This window comes from Triticum aestivum, chromosome 7A (assembly GCF_018294505.1).
Source record: "Triticum aestivum cultivar Chinese Spring chromosome 7A, IWGSC CS RefSeq v2.1, whole genome shotgun sequence".
Classification (NCBI taxonomy): Eukaryota; Viridiplantae; Streptophyta; class Magnoliopsida; order Poales; family Poaceae; genus Triticum; species Triticum aestivum.
Genome location: NC_057812.1, coordinates 25,348,001 through 25,361,096, shown reverse-complemented (window position 1 = coordinate 25,361,096; position 13,096 = coordinate 25,348,001). Strand labels below are relative to the sequence as shown.

At 44.4% G+C, this 13,096-nt stretch overlaps 1 long non-coding RNA gene across 1 annotated transcript; it reads right to left on the bottom strand.

Moving 5' to 3' along the window:
* Window positions 1–8,882: 8,882 nt before the first annotated feature.
* LOC123154252 (uncharacterized) lies at window positions 8,883–11,458 on the bottom strand. Its single transcript, XR_006476746.1, has 5 exons — window positions 11,152–11,458; window positions 10,289–10,370; window positions 9,990–10,216; window positions 9,630–9,702; window positions 8,883–9,181 (listed from the first exon to the last, which is right to left on the bottom strand). It is a non-coding gene; the product is annotated as an uncharacterized lncRNA (long non-coding RNA).
* Window positions 11,459–13,096: the final 1,638 nt, after the last annotated feature.

Here is a 13,096-nt window from a genome sequence, read left to right as displayed (position 1 = left end):
CATCTACCAAGTATCTAGGGTAATTCTGCTCTAGTGGTTGTTCCCCTTATTACAGAAGCACTTAGTCTCGGGTTTGGGTTCAACCTTGGGTCTCTTCACTAGAGCAGCAGCTGAATTGCCGTTTCATGAAGTATCCCTTCTTGCCCTTGCCCTTCTTGAAACTAGTGGTTTCACCAACCATCAACAATTGATGCTATTTCTTGATTTCTACTTTGGTGTCAAACATCGCGAATATCTCAAGGATCATCATATATGTCCCTGATATATTATAGTTCATCACGAAGCTCTAGCAGCTTGGTGGTAATGACTTCGGAGAAACATCACTATCTTATCTGGAAGATCAACTCCCACTCGATTCAAATGATTGTTGTACTCAGACAATCTGAGCACAAGCTCAACAATTGAGCTTTTCTCCCTTAGTTTGCAGGCTAAGAAAATCGTCAGAGGCCTTATACCTCTTGACGTGGGCACGAGCCTCAAAACCCAATTTCAGCCCTCGAAACATCTCATATGTCTCGCGACGTTTCAAAACGTCTTCGGTGCCTCAACTCTAAACCGGTTAACTGAACTATCACGTAGTTATCAAAATGTGTATGTCAGATGTTCGCAACATCCACAGACAACGTTCGAGGTTCAGCACACTGAGCGGTGCATTAAGGACATAAGCCTTCTATGAAGCAATGAGGACAATCCTCAGTTTACGGACCTAGTCCGCATAATTGCTACTATCAACTTTCAACTAAATTTTCTCTAGGAACATATCTAAACAGTAGAACTATAGCGCGAGCTACAACATAATTTGCGAAGACCTTTTGACTATGTTCAGGATAATTAAGTTCATCTTATGAACTCCCACTCAGATAGACATCCCTCCAGTCATCTAAGTGATTACATGATCCGAGTCAACTAGGCCGTGTCCGATCATCACGTGAGACGGACTAGTCAACATCAGTGAACATCTTCATGTTGATCGTATCTACCATACGACTCATGCTCGACCTTTCGGTCTCTTGTGTTCCGAGGCCATGTCTGTACACATGCTAGGCTCGTCAAGTCAACCTAAGTGTTTTGCGTGTGTAAATCTGTCTTACACCCGTTGTATGTGAACGTTGGAATCTATCACACCCGATCATCGCGTGGTGCTTCGAAACAACGAACTGTCGCAACGGTGCACAGTTAGGGGGAACACTTTCTTGAAATTTTAATGAGGGATCATCTTATTTACTACCGTCGTTCTAAGCAAATAAGATGTATAAACATGATAAACATCACATGCAATCAAATAATAGTGACATGATATGGCCAATATCATATAGCTCCTTTGATCTCCATCTTGGGGCTCCATGATCATCTTATCACCGACATGACACCATGATCTCCATCATCATGATCTCTATCATCGTGTCTTCATGAAGTTGTCTCGTCAACTATTACTTCTACTACTATAGCTAACGGTTAGCAATAAAGTAAAGTAATTACATGACGTTTATGTTGACACGCAGGTCATAAATAAATTAAGACAACTCCTATGGCTCCTGCCGGTTGTCATACTCATCGACATGCAAGTCATGATTCCTATTACAAGAACATGATCAATCTCATACATCACATATATCATTCATCACATCCTTTTGGCCATATCACATCACATAGCAAACCCTGCAAAAACAAGTTAGACGCCCTTTAATTGTTGTTTGCATGTTTTACGTGGCTGCTATGGGTTTCTAGCAAGAACGTTTCTTACCTACGCAAAAACCACAACGTGATATGCCAATTGCTATTTACCCTTCATAAGGACCCTTTTCATCGAATCCGATCCGACTAAAGTGGGAGAGACAGACACCCGCTAGCCACCTTATGCAACTAGTGCATGTCAGTCGGTGGAACCAGTCTCAAGTAAGAGTACGTGTAAGGTCGGTCCGGGCCGCTTCATCCCACAATGCCGCCGAATCAAGATTGGACTAGTAACGGTAAGCATATTGAACAAAATCAACGCCCATAACTACTTTGTGTTCTACTCGTGCATAGAAACTACGCATAGACCTAGCTCATGATGCCACTGTTGGGAAACGTAGCATAAATTCAAAATTTTCCTACGTGTCACCAAGTTCTATCTATGGATTCATCTAGCAACAAGGGAGGAGTGGATCTACATACCCTTGTAGATCGCGCGCGGAAGCGTTCAAGAGAGCGGGGTTGATGGAGTCGTACTCGTCGTGATCCAAATCACCGATGATCCTAGCGCCGAACGGACGGCACCTCCGTGTTCAACACACGTACGGAGCAGCGACGTCTCCTCCTTCTTGATCCAGCAAGGGGGAAGGAGAGATTGATGGAGATCCAGCAGCACGACGGCGTGGTGGTGGAAGTAGCGGGATTCCAACAGGGCTTCGCCAAGCGCTGCGGGAGGAGGGACATGTGTCATGGGAGGGAGAGGGAGGCGCCAGGGCTTAGGTATGGTTGCCCTCCCTTCCCCCCACTATATATAGGGCCAAGGGAGAGGGGGAGGGCGCAGCCTTGCCCCTTCCTCCAAGGAAGGGTGCGGCCAAGGGGGGGGAGGAGTCCATCCTCCCCAAGGCACCTCGAAGGTGCCTTCCCCCTTTAGGACTCTCCCCTCCTCTTGTCCCTTTGGCGCATGAGCCCATGTAGGCCAAGGCGCACCCCCTACAGCCCATGTGGCCCCCCGGGGCAGGTGGCCCCACCCGGTGGACCCCCGGGACCCTTCCGGTGGTCCCGGTACAATACCGGTGACCCCGAAACTTGTCCCGATGGCCGAAATAGCACTTCCTATATATAATTCTTTACCTCCGGACCATTCTGGAACTCCTCGTGACGTCCGGGATCTCATCCGGGACTTTGAACAACTTTCGAGTTACCGCATACTAATATCTCTATAACCCTAGCGTCACTGAACCTTAAGTGTGTAGACCCTACGGGTTCGGAAGACATGCAGACATGACCGAGATGACTCTCCGGTCAATAACCAACAGCGGGATCTGGATACCCATGTTGGCTCCCACATGTTCCACGATGATCTCATCGGATGTACCACGATGTCAAGGACTTAATCAATCCCGTATACAATTCCCTTTGTCTAGCGGTACGATACTTGCCCGAGATTCGATCGTCGGTATCCCGATACCTTGTTCAATCTCGTTACCGGCAAGTCTCTTTACTCGTTCCGTAACACATCATCCCGTGATAAACTCCTTGATCACATTGTGCATATTATGATGATGTCCTACCGAGTGGGCCCAGAGATACCTCTCCGTTTACACGGAGTGACAAATCCCAGTCCCGATTCGTGCCAACCCAACAGACACTTTCGGAGATACCCGTAGTGCACCTTTATAGTCACCTAGTTACATTGTGACGTTTGGTACACCCAAAGCACTCCTATGGTATCCGAGAGTTGCACAATCTCATGGTCTAAGGAAATGATACTTGACATTAGAAAAACTTTAGCATACGAACTACATGATCTTTTGCTAGGCTTAGGATTGGGTCTTGTCCATCACATCATTCTCTTAATGATGTGATCCCGTTATCAATGACATCCAATGTCCATGGTCAGGAAACCGTAACCATCTATTGATCAACGAGCTAGTCAACTAGAGGCTTACTAGGGACATGGTGTTGTCTATGTATCCACACATGTATCTGAGTTTCCTATCGATACAATTATAGCATGGATAATAAACGATTATCATGAACAAGGAAATATAATAATAATCAATTTATTATTGCCCCTAGGGCATATTTCCAACATCTAGTGCATATCATGTGTAGTCTGATGATATCTTCATGTTGAAGGTATACTATGCTTGTCGATATATAGTTGAAAGTATAGATGCATGCATAAATGTGTGGACGTGCATATCATGTGTAGTCCTACAATGAATACACAACAAGTGTTGTATTGTGCATGTGGACATGCATTCGGGCATCCATATCATGCGTTGTTCAACAATGGCTGCATGATGAACTAGTAATTTTTCCCATTGACACATGGTTGGTAGGGTGCATCAATGCAAGTATACTTGCACTCACTTGCATATCATGCGTAGTTCTCATGATGGTGGCCGAACATAGCTTGACTATGCCAATTGACACACAATTAGGATGTGCATATCATGTGTAATTTGAGAATGACAACTAGATGAACCTATACCAAGCCCATCAACACGTAGTTGGAAGAGTGCATGCATGTATACATGCGCTAGTGTTCATATTATGTGTAGCACAATCACAACTGCACAATGAAACTATAGTACGTAATCCGATACTGGCCACACGGTAAACCTACATCCTGTCGGCTAACTCATAGTCTGAAGGATGCATGCATGCATTTATATATGCGGTGGCTTGCATATAATGTGTAGTCTGATGAGGGTTGCACAACAAAGCTATACTATATATGCCCATTGATACGCAAGTAGGATGTGAATAGCATGTGTAATCCGACATCACACAGAATTACACAAATATTTTTGACATTAGTATGCACAATAATGGCATCAAACTAGCAGTATAGTTCCAAATATCAGTAAATTAGTTCATAGGAGTACAAATCCATCATCTAAACTAAATAGCTAGGTTCACATCTGTATATGAACCACCCAAAAGCAAGGCCTACACAAGTCAACATAGTATAATGCAACATGTAGTGGCATCAGCTAAACAACAAGGTTCACGTATGCATAGTGCTCCAAAAAGCAACAATTCATCTCTCACATTTTCGGCACATGAGTGCAATCCAGCTTCTGTTTGCTTCTTGTGTTCTTCGACAGAGGACATCTTTTGCTTCTTGTGTTCTTTGCTAGGCTATCATGTATATATAGGACACATATTCTTAGATGCTTCAAGATGTGGACACTTGCAACAATGCAGACTTTTCAGAACTAAGCTTGACTTTGCCCTTTTACCACCTCCTTTTTTGTTCTTAGTAGCACTATTTTTAGTTTCGTCTACGGCTACATTACAAAACCATATTATACCAGTTCACACCTAATTAGGACGTGCATGTCCTAATTAGGTGTGAACTGGTATAATATGGTTGGAAAGATGCATGCTTGTATACATGCACTAGTGTGCATATTATGTGTAGTGACGACGGCTGCACAATGAAGCTATACTATGTCGTCTAACATTGGTTGCATTAGCTACAAAGCTACTGCATGCCGACAAGTAGTTGGAAGGGTGCATGCATGTATAGACACACATGCCCCAACGTCATATCATGTGTAGTCCGACGACAGTTGCACAACAAAGCTATACTATACCCATTGATAAACAATTGAAACGTGTGTGTATTATGAGTAGTCCGACAATGGACATACGATTAGCCTATACGATGCCCGTCGGCACGTAGTTGGAAGGGTGCTTGCATGCATGTATACATGACATGCATATCATGTGTAGCCCAACAATAGACACACGATAAACTTATTATGTGCCCATTGATACGTAATTGGGTTGATGCATGCACGCATGTATACTTGCGTTATTGTGCATATCATGTGTGGTCCAGCAATGGATGCACAATGATGTAATATTATGTAGGTTCACCCATCCACCATGTTGGGGGTGATCTTGATGTCATCTACCGAAGTTGTGGATCATTGGTGTTCAGGGTGATACTAGTAGCCCAAAGATAATATTGCCAGTGCATGTTCCTCTAACTTGACATTCACCACGAAGCGTGTATTTACAAATTACTTATGCTACGTTGAGTTGTTTAAGTGTAACATCGACAACGGATATATGTCGACGTTGGAACAATATAAATGTAGATTATATGAGAGGGTGGAGGGAGGTTAATACAAAATAAAGACAAGAGGGTAAAGAAAAATGAGAAATCCATGCGTCGAACATCAAAGCAACATGAAGTTCACTCTAAGTGGATTTTGGATTTCACTAAATCGCATGCTGTTTAATTATGTCATGTTCAACCTTTTTGTAAGACTTATGTTTTCCCATGTCTCATTATATTTCTAACATTGTTTAAATCTTAAGTAATGAGTAATGAGTTTTTATTCTGTGCAATATATATTTAGATACCAACTCTCTCTCTCTCTCTCTCTCTCTCTCTCTCTCTCTCTCTCTCTCTCTCTCTCTCTCTCTCTCAAATTTCATCGAAGACTAGTAAATTGCTCATACGCTATTCCGGGGAAAAAGCAAAAATCTAACTTTAGTTCATAAAGTTGGATGATATTTTTTATATTGAAAAAAAAATTCTCTCCGATGTAACCACTCAGTATTATTTATTTTTAAATGCTAGAAAATAAATGGCATTTAAAAATATATGATCTCTGATGAAACTATTTTTGATGAAAAATCCAACTGTACAACTTTACCTAGTTTATCAAGTAGTTTACTTGTTAGTTATTTGTCAAATATAGACCAACTTCACCACACACTTTATAGAAAGTCATGTACATTAGATCAGTGACAGTCTATTCATATTTATTGAATCATCATTACTTTTCACAATAGCGTATACCACTATGCATCCAAAATTAGTTATGCATGCAAGGACCGTTGGAATGGAGTTGAAGGGGCACATGCAAGCATGCCCATGCATGAGTGGGAGATGAAATTAAAGGGTACATGCACGCATGCCTATGCCTGCGGCGTTGAAATGGTTCATGCGTGCACACATGTGTTGTACTGCATATCATGTCTAGTTCGACAATGCCCGCATGATGAACATATATTGTTCCCAATGACGCGTAGTTGGAAGGGTGCATGCATGTAAAAATGCTTTGATGTGCGTATATATCATGTGTTGTTTCATTGACGGTTGTAGAATAAATCTAGATTATGCCAATTGACACACAATTAGGAAGTGCATATCATGTGCAATCTGACAATGACCCAGCGACAAAACCTATACCAAGCCCATGGACAACAATTCTTAAAAATTGTTGGGCATGACGATGAGGTCAACCAAGAAGGTGGCAACGACAGCGGGGCAACATGGAGGCAGTTCTAGCGTGCGAGACGAGAGCGATCTTGGCGCAGTGGCGTGGTAGGGAGTGCAAGAGTGAAGTAGTGCAAGCCAGGGGCGGTGTGTGTGGGGGTGGGAGGGGCACGTGATTTAGGAGTGAATCGAGGAAGGTATATGATATATAATATCGGAAAAAAAAAATCAAAACTAGTGAGGCGTCGGTTTATGAAGCGGGGAAACGCCGTGCGAGGATGAGGAAAATGGGAAACTTGGGGCTCTTTTGGTTCACTTGATTTGAAAAACAGTTAATAGGAAAAAACACATGATTATGATAGGGTTGTATATGCAAAATATAGGATTGTGTAAACAATACGAATCCGCAAAACTCGGCGTCTGATTCGTATTAATTGGAGAATACGAGAATCCTAAAAACCAGAGCCAACTCAAGGCTAAAACATATGTTCCTTTGTCTAGTAATAGCTTGGTGCATAATAAGAATGTAATAAAGAGTTTTGAGTGGATTGTAAACTTTTATTATTGTTTCTCTATATGGAACCTAATCCAAAGAAAAGGTTCCTCCAACTTATTCCATGTTGGTAGTTTTGAATGACGGATGAATTAGCTTAGCCGGTTATAATAATGAGGAAGTGCACAGTGTAAAGATTATGAGCGAAAGTAAAAAAAGAAAAAAAAAAGAGAGAGAACGGGGGCGTCCGCGCGGGACGGGAGATCCAGCTAGATTCGCTGCGGTGCACCGTCGGGTCACGCCAGCTGGGCGGCCAGCGGAGAGCCGTCCGATCGGGGCGGATCCGTCGGCTGCGAGCAGGCCCACGGCCTCTATTTAATGGCCCCCGTCTCGCACGGGAAGGCAGCAGCCTCGCCCGTCACACGCTCCGCCCAACGCCACACGCTCGGGCCTCACCACGCTCCTCCCCTCCCTCCCTCCCTCCCTCCCTCCCCTGCACCGCGCGGCCGCGGCCACGCCCACGCCCGCCCTGCGCCGCGGCGAAAGGCCTCAGCAGGTAGATGCACCGCTCCCTTCTCATCCGCGTGCGTGCGTGCGTGCGTGGATCCGGGTGGTGCTGCGCCCGCGTATGGAGATCGACGAACAGAGGCTCTCTAAGTCGCGCTTGGTTTCGATTTTCTGGTGGTTTTGCTCTCTCGGTTGCCGGATTCGTGGCGGTTGGATCTAGCTACTAGTACGTAGTAGTAGGAGGAGCACTGCTCCTCGCGCTGTTGGTTGATTGTTTCGATTCCTCTCACCTTTGCGGTTTTCTGTCTGTCTCGAGTAGTTGGGTGGAATTCCAAACCCGTGTCACGATTTATTTATCTGGATGATGATTGATGCGGTCGTTAAATCCGCTACTGTGTCGTTTTATTTATTTGTGGGCAGTGCGAGATTCATTCCGGTACTAGCTAGCTAGAGCATGCGCGATTAAGATCTGGAATCTCTCGGTGGATTTGTTGTTTTGGTTCGTCTTGCCTTTGCCCAATCCATGGGTTTCTGTCCCGAGTAGTTCGTTTGAAATCCAAACTCGTGCCACGATTATTTATTTGGTTGATTGATGCGCTCGTGAAATCCGCTACTGTGTTGTGGGCAGTGCACGAGAGGTTCATTCCGGTAGAAACTAGCTTAGAGCATGCGTGATTATGATCTGATATCTCTCGGTCGATTTCATGTTTTGGTGGTTCCTGATTTTCTGTCCTTGAATTTCGGTTTGTGTTTTTTTTGTCCTTGGCCAAAATGGACGAATTTCGGGAATTTTAAATTTTTCGGCAAAATCTCGGGCGAAATTGCAAAATCAAAATTTGAAATTTTGACCAAAATTCAACCGAAATTTGGCCGAAATTCGGCCGAAATTCAAACAAAATTTGAAATAAAACAAAGCCTAAACATAGCAGCGCAACAACCATCAGGATTGATCATATAAACTTCAGCAAATAAGCTCTAGGGATTATTAAAACTGCATCTGTCCAACATAACAGGCACACATTAGTTATAAAGTTGCCTCCAACATAACCCTTAACAGTCCAGCATCAGTTCAACCATCACAGCGTAGTTCAGACTTTAAATAGTCCGGTACAGCCAACAGACTTAAAAGGATTACTGATAGAAACAACAGCTCCAAAAGACAACCATTAAAGCATGACATTGAAACAGCAGCTCCAAGCTTGCCTATATCCAAAAGCTTCTTTATATCCTTGGTTATTCTATTTCTACACATGCCATTTCTGGTTTAGAGAAAACAAAGGAAGGGTCAGGATGGAGGTAGTTCTGCATCAGAATTATCTTCTACCACTTTGTGCAACAAAAAATAAAATGGATTAACAGGACAAGTAAGTAGCTAGTAGAACAATAGTCAAATGTTATGCATGCTCATGAATCAAATAACAAATCTACTGCAGCAATATAGTTTTTTATTCACAAAAAAGCTTCAGGAGCAAAGGTTAAATGCCTCCATATACTAGAATGATGAATTCTAATTTATAGTTTGTACTCCGGCACAACAAAACTCGTAAGGATACAAAGAAAGCAACATAGACACAAACAACCTGCTGTTGGCTTGGACTAGACATTTGTCAATTGTCATACGGAAGGAAAATCCATGGTGAAAAATGTGAATAAAAAATCATGCATAAGCTCAAAAATATTGAACGATAAATATAGTGGTTAACATACCTATAAAACAGCAGCTCCAAGCTTGCATACATCCAAAAGCTTCTTGATATCCTTAGTTCTTCATGTGGCATTTCTGGTTCAGAGAAAACAGAGAAAGGATCAGGATGCATGTAGTTCAACATCAGAATTTTCATCTTCCACTTTGTGCATAATGAAATAAAACGGACTAACAGGGAAGTGTCTAGTGCAACAATAGTCAAGTGGTAACATTTCAGGATAATATAAATACATTGCTTAACATGTCAATGAGGCTAGGCATAGATAGAAAGTGCATACATCTAAGTAACTAGCAGCTCCAAGTAACTAAAATATTCTAAGCAATTATCATGAATGATAAAACACTAAAAAGAAGAGACTTACCCGCAGATTTCTGAGCAACATGTATAGGCTGTTGACGTCCTTGGTCTTCTTCTTGACAAGCCGCACAGATCTACGGGTCTCCAAATTGCCATCGTTTGGTGCTGCGTCCATTTCCACTTGAATTTGCGTCTCTTTTTCCACTTGCATTTGTGCCTCTTGCTGATCTTGCATTGATGGATCATCTTCCTTGTCCCCAAATACTCTGAATTGTGATCATCCTCATCTCACTACATGAACAGCGCAATGTACTGTTATGTCCACTCAAGCCAAAAAACTTCAACCTATTTACGAACAAATACCAAATAGTTTTCCAAGATCTTTGGGAACCACTTGCACTTGCATCATGGTTGCCGCTGCCACTCCTATTTGCAGTTCCATTACCTGAAAATCAAATGACAAAAGAACACCGGTCAGTTATGAAGATTACGTAACTAAGAAAGCAACCCTTGCTTACTAGGTTGTCCTCATATTAATAATAAACAAAAAATATACAATCCGATGCTCTAGTTTAGATACTAAGGAATAAGTAATTTATATACAACTCGATGCTCTAGTTTGCCAAACATACAAGTCACAAACTGTAATCTGTTCTTGAGAAAGATAGAATGATGCTTAGTTCTAGAACCACCACGTAATGGTACCTCTGAAGATTGAAATTAATCATCGGTCAACATCTACTTTTCTGTTGAAATTAAACTGTTCTTGAGAAAAAAATTAATGTTGCGCACAAGCATGATCTCAACAGCTCAAAAATAAGCACACTGCACAAATATATGGAACAATTATACATTTTAGGATGTTCATAACAAGGTTTGTAATCCCACTTTTTCTGTTGGACCAAAACGAATATTACCAGATCTAGAGCATCCTTGGTGACTACAAGATACATGTATATTTCAGATTAATAATTACACTACTGTGTTCAACTTAACAAGACTCAACTTTTCTTACCCCCGTATGATATATGCATTTGCCAAGCCATTTACCAGGGCCTCTCCTTAATCTAAAGGAACACAAGTACATCGCAGTACATATTATAACTAAGAAACAAAGTAACATCGATCTGAAATTGTTGAAGAATTAAAACTGCATGCAAGTACCAGGGATGAGACAAATTGTTGCTTAAGTAGGAGGATATAAAGGCATCAAGAAACATTCGTACCTTGCCAATCAACCTCCGCCCTCTAGGTTGTTGCCGCTGCCCCTTGCTACTGCCTCCATTCAACTGGTCGGCTGGCGCACCATCAGCTCCGCTGTCGCAGCCGCCGAGCACCATACTGCAGTCTTGGAGAACCAAAGGACAAGAAGCGGATGGGTGGAGGCGAGGAGATGTGGAGGAGGGCCGGAGAAGTGAGCGCCTTGGCCGGAGATGTGGAGGAGGGCGAGGAGATGGGTTGGAAGCACTCGCCTGAGATGTGCGCAGCGGCGGCGCCGCACACAGGAGGACGGACAGGGAAAGAGCAATTTAGGGTTAGGTAGCGTGGGTTCGTGGTTTTGTCTCAGCGGAAACCTAACTGGAAGGCTCTCGAAGCTGGGCCGGGCAAAAAAAATTCAAACTGGGCCAAATTATTCGGCCGATAAGCCCATATATCGGGCCCTAGCGAGACGGCCGAAATTCATTTTTTTCGGCCGAAAATCAAATTTTCTCATGTTTGTTCTGCTTTTCGGCACCCTGTGCTTTCCTGCGGATTTCGCATGGACCACCACGGAGTAGATCGATGGTGTGGCATTCGGCCAGTACGTCTTCTCGTACATTCTTCCTGTTCCTGTTACGGTGCATCGATTTTGTCGCGGAAACTACTTTTTTGTCTTGATTTCTAGTCGTGGACCTGAAACACGAGGGACGGCTGAACTGGAGATTTTAGTGCTTCAAGTTGTTAGGATTTTTGCAAGTCGTGCAGATGCTGTGCCAGGAATAAAAGCAGTCTATATTGATATGAATGCAGGTACAGATTATGAGGAATGTCATGGAAGTGCTTAGATCAGGACAAGTTGATCCAGATGGTCCTTGTGCTGTATACTTGTTTGGTATTTCTGCTGTTTGCTTGATGGTCTTTGATGCTTGCTGTTTGCTGATGGTTCGTGAGGATACAGCATTCTTGCGACAGATAGGTGATAGTATTCATGTAGATGCTGTCTTAAAATGCGACTCGGGTAACTGTTGCATGTTCCTACCTCATGTTGAAGTTCTTGTTGTATGTTAAGATTGATATTTAACCTGGTCAAATGGTTGTCCTAAGAGGAAAATGTTAATTGCACTGGACTGTTTTATCTTTTGCTCTTGGTTCATATTATCTTAGGCGCACACAGTAACATCGTTTATAGTTAGTACTTTTATGTTAAAGTGCATGTTTTTTTGCATGAAAGTCAATTAGATCCAGATGGTCACCTTAAAGGTCAGCATTGTTCTTGTTTGATATTTCTGCCACCTGCTGATGGACAACAGATCCTTGTAATGCTACTTGTCGTTGAAATGTTGCAGCAACACGGGCAGAGCATTCCTCCCTCCCCTTCCCGCGTCGCTCCCATGTGGCGACCGGGGGGGGGGGGGGGGAACCCTTGCCGCCGGCTTCGGGCCTCCTCTCACCCCTTCCCTCCCTCGCCGCCGCCGGACCACGCTGCCGGGCAAAGCCCACCGGCGCCGGTGGCGGCGGGGCTCATCTTCATCCCGCTCAGAGGCTGTTGACGCGGGACGGCGGCGGACGACAGTGCTTCGCGCTGGTGCGGGGGCGGAGGTGCGGCGGCGGGCCCTGGCGGCGGGGTAGCGAGGGCTTGGTGGCGGCGCGGTGGGCTGCACGGGGCGGCTCGCGCTCGTGGCTGCGGTGGCGGCCAGGTCTGGGCTCAGCCAGATCTGACGGTCCGGCGGGCGTGGGCGACGCGCGGCGCCTCGCCGGCGGGCGCGGGTGCTTCCGCTGCTGCGTGCAGCGCGGTGGTCGGGCTCAGCGGCGGGCGCGCGTGCTGGTGGTGCGCGCTGGTCGTCCTCCAGTCGAGGCTCCCCTGTTCCGGCCCCTGGACGGCGGCGAGCGGCGCGGGATGGCTCTCCCGGTGAGTGCTCTTGGCTGCGGGTGCGGGCCGGCTTCGTGCTTCTTGTCGATGGTTGGGCGGGC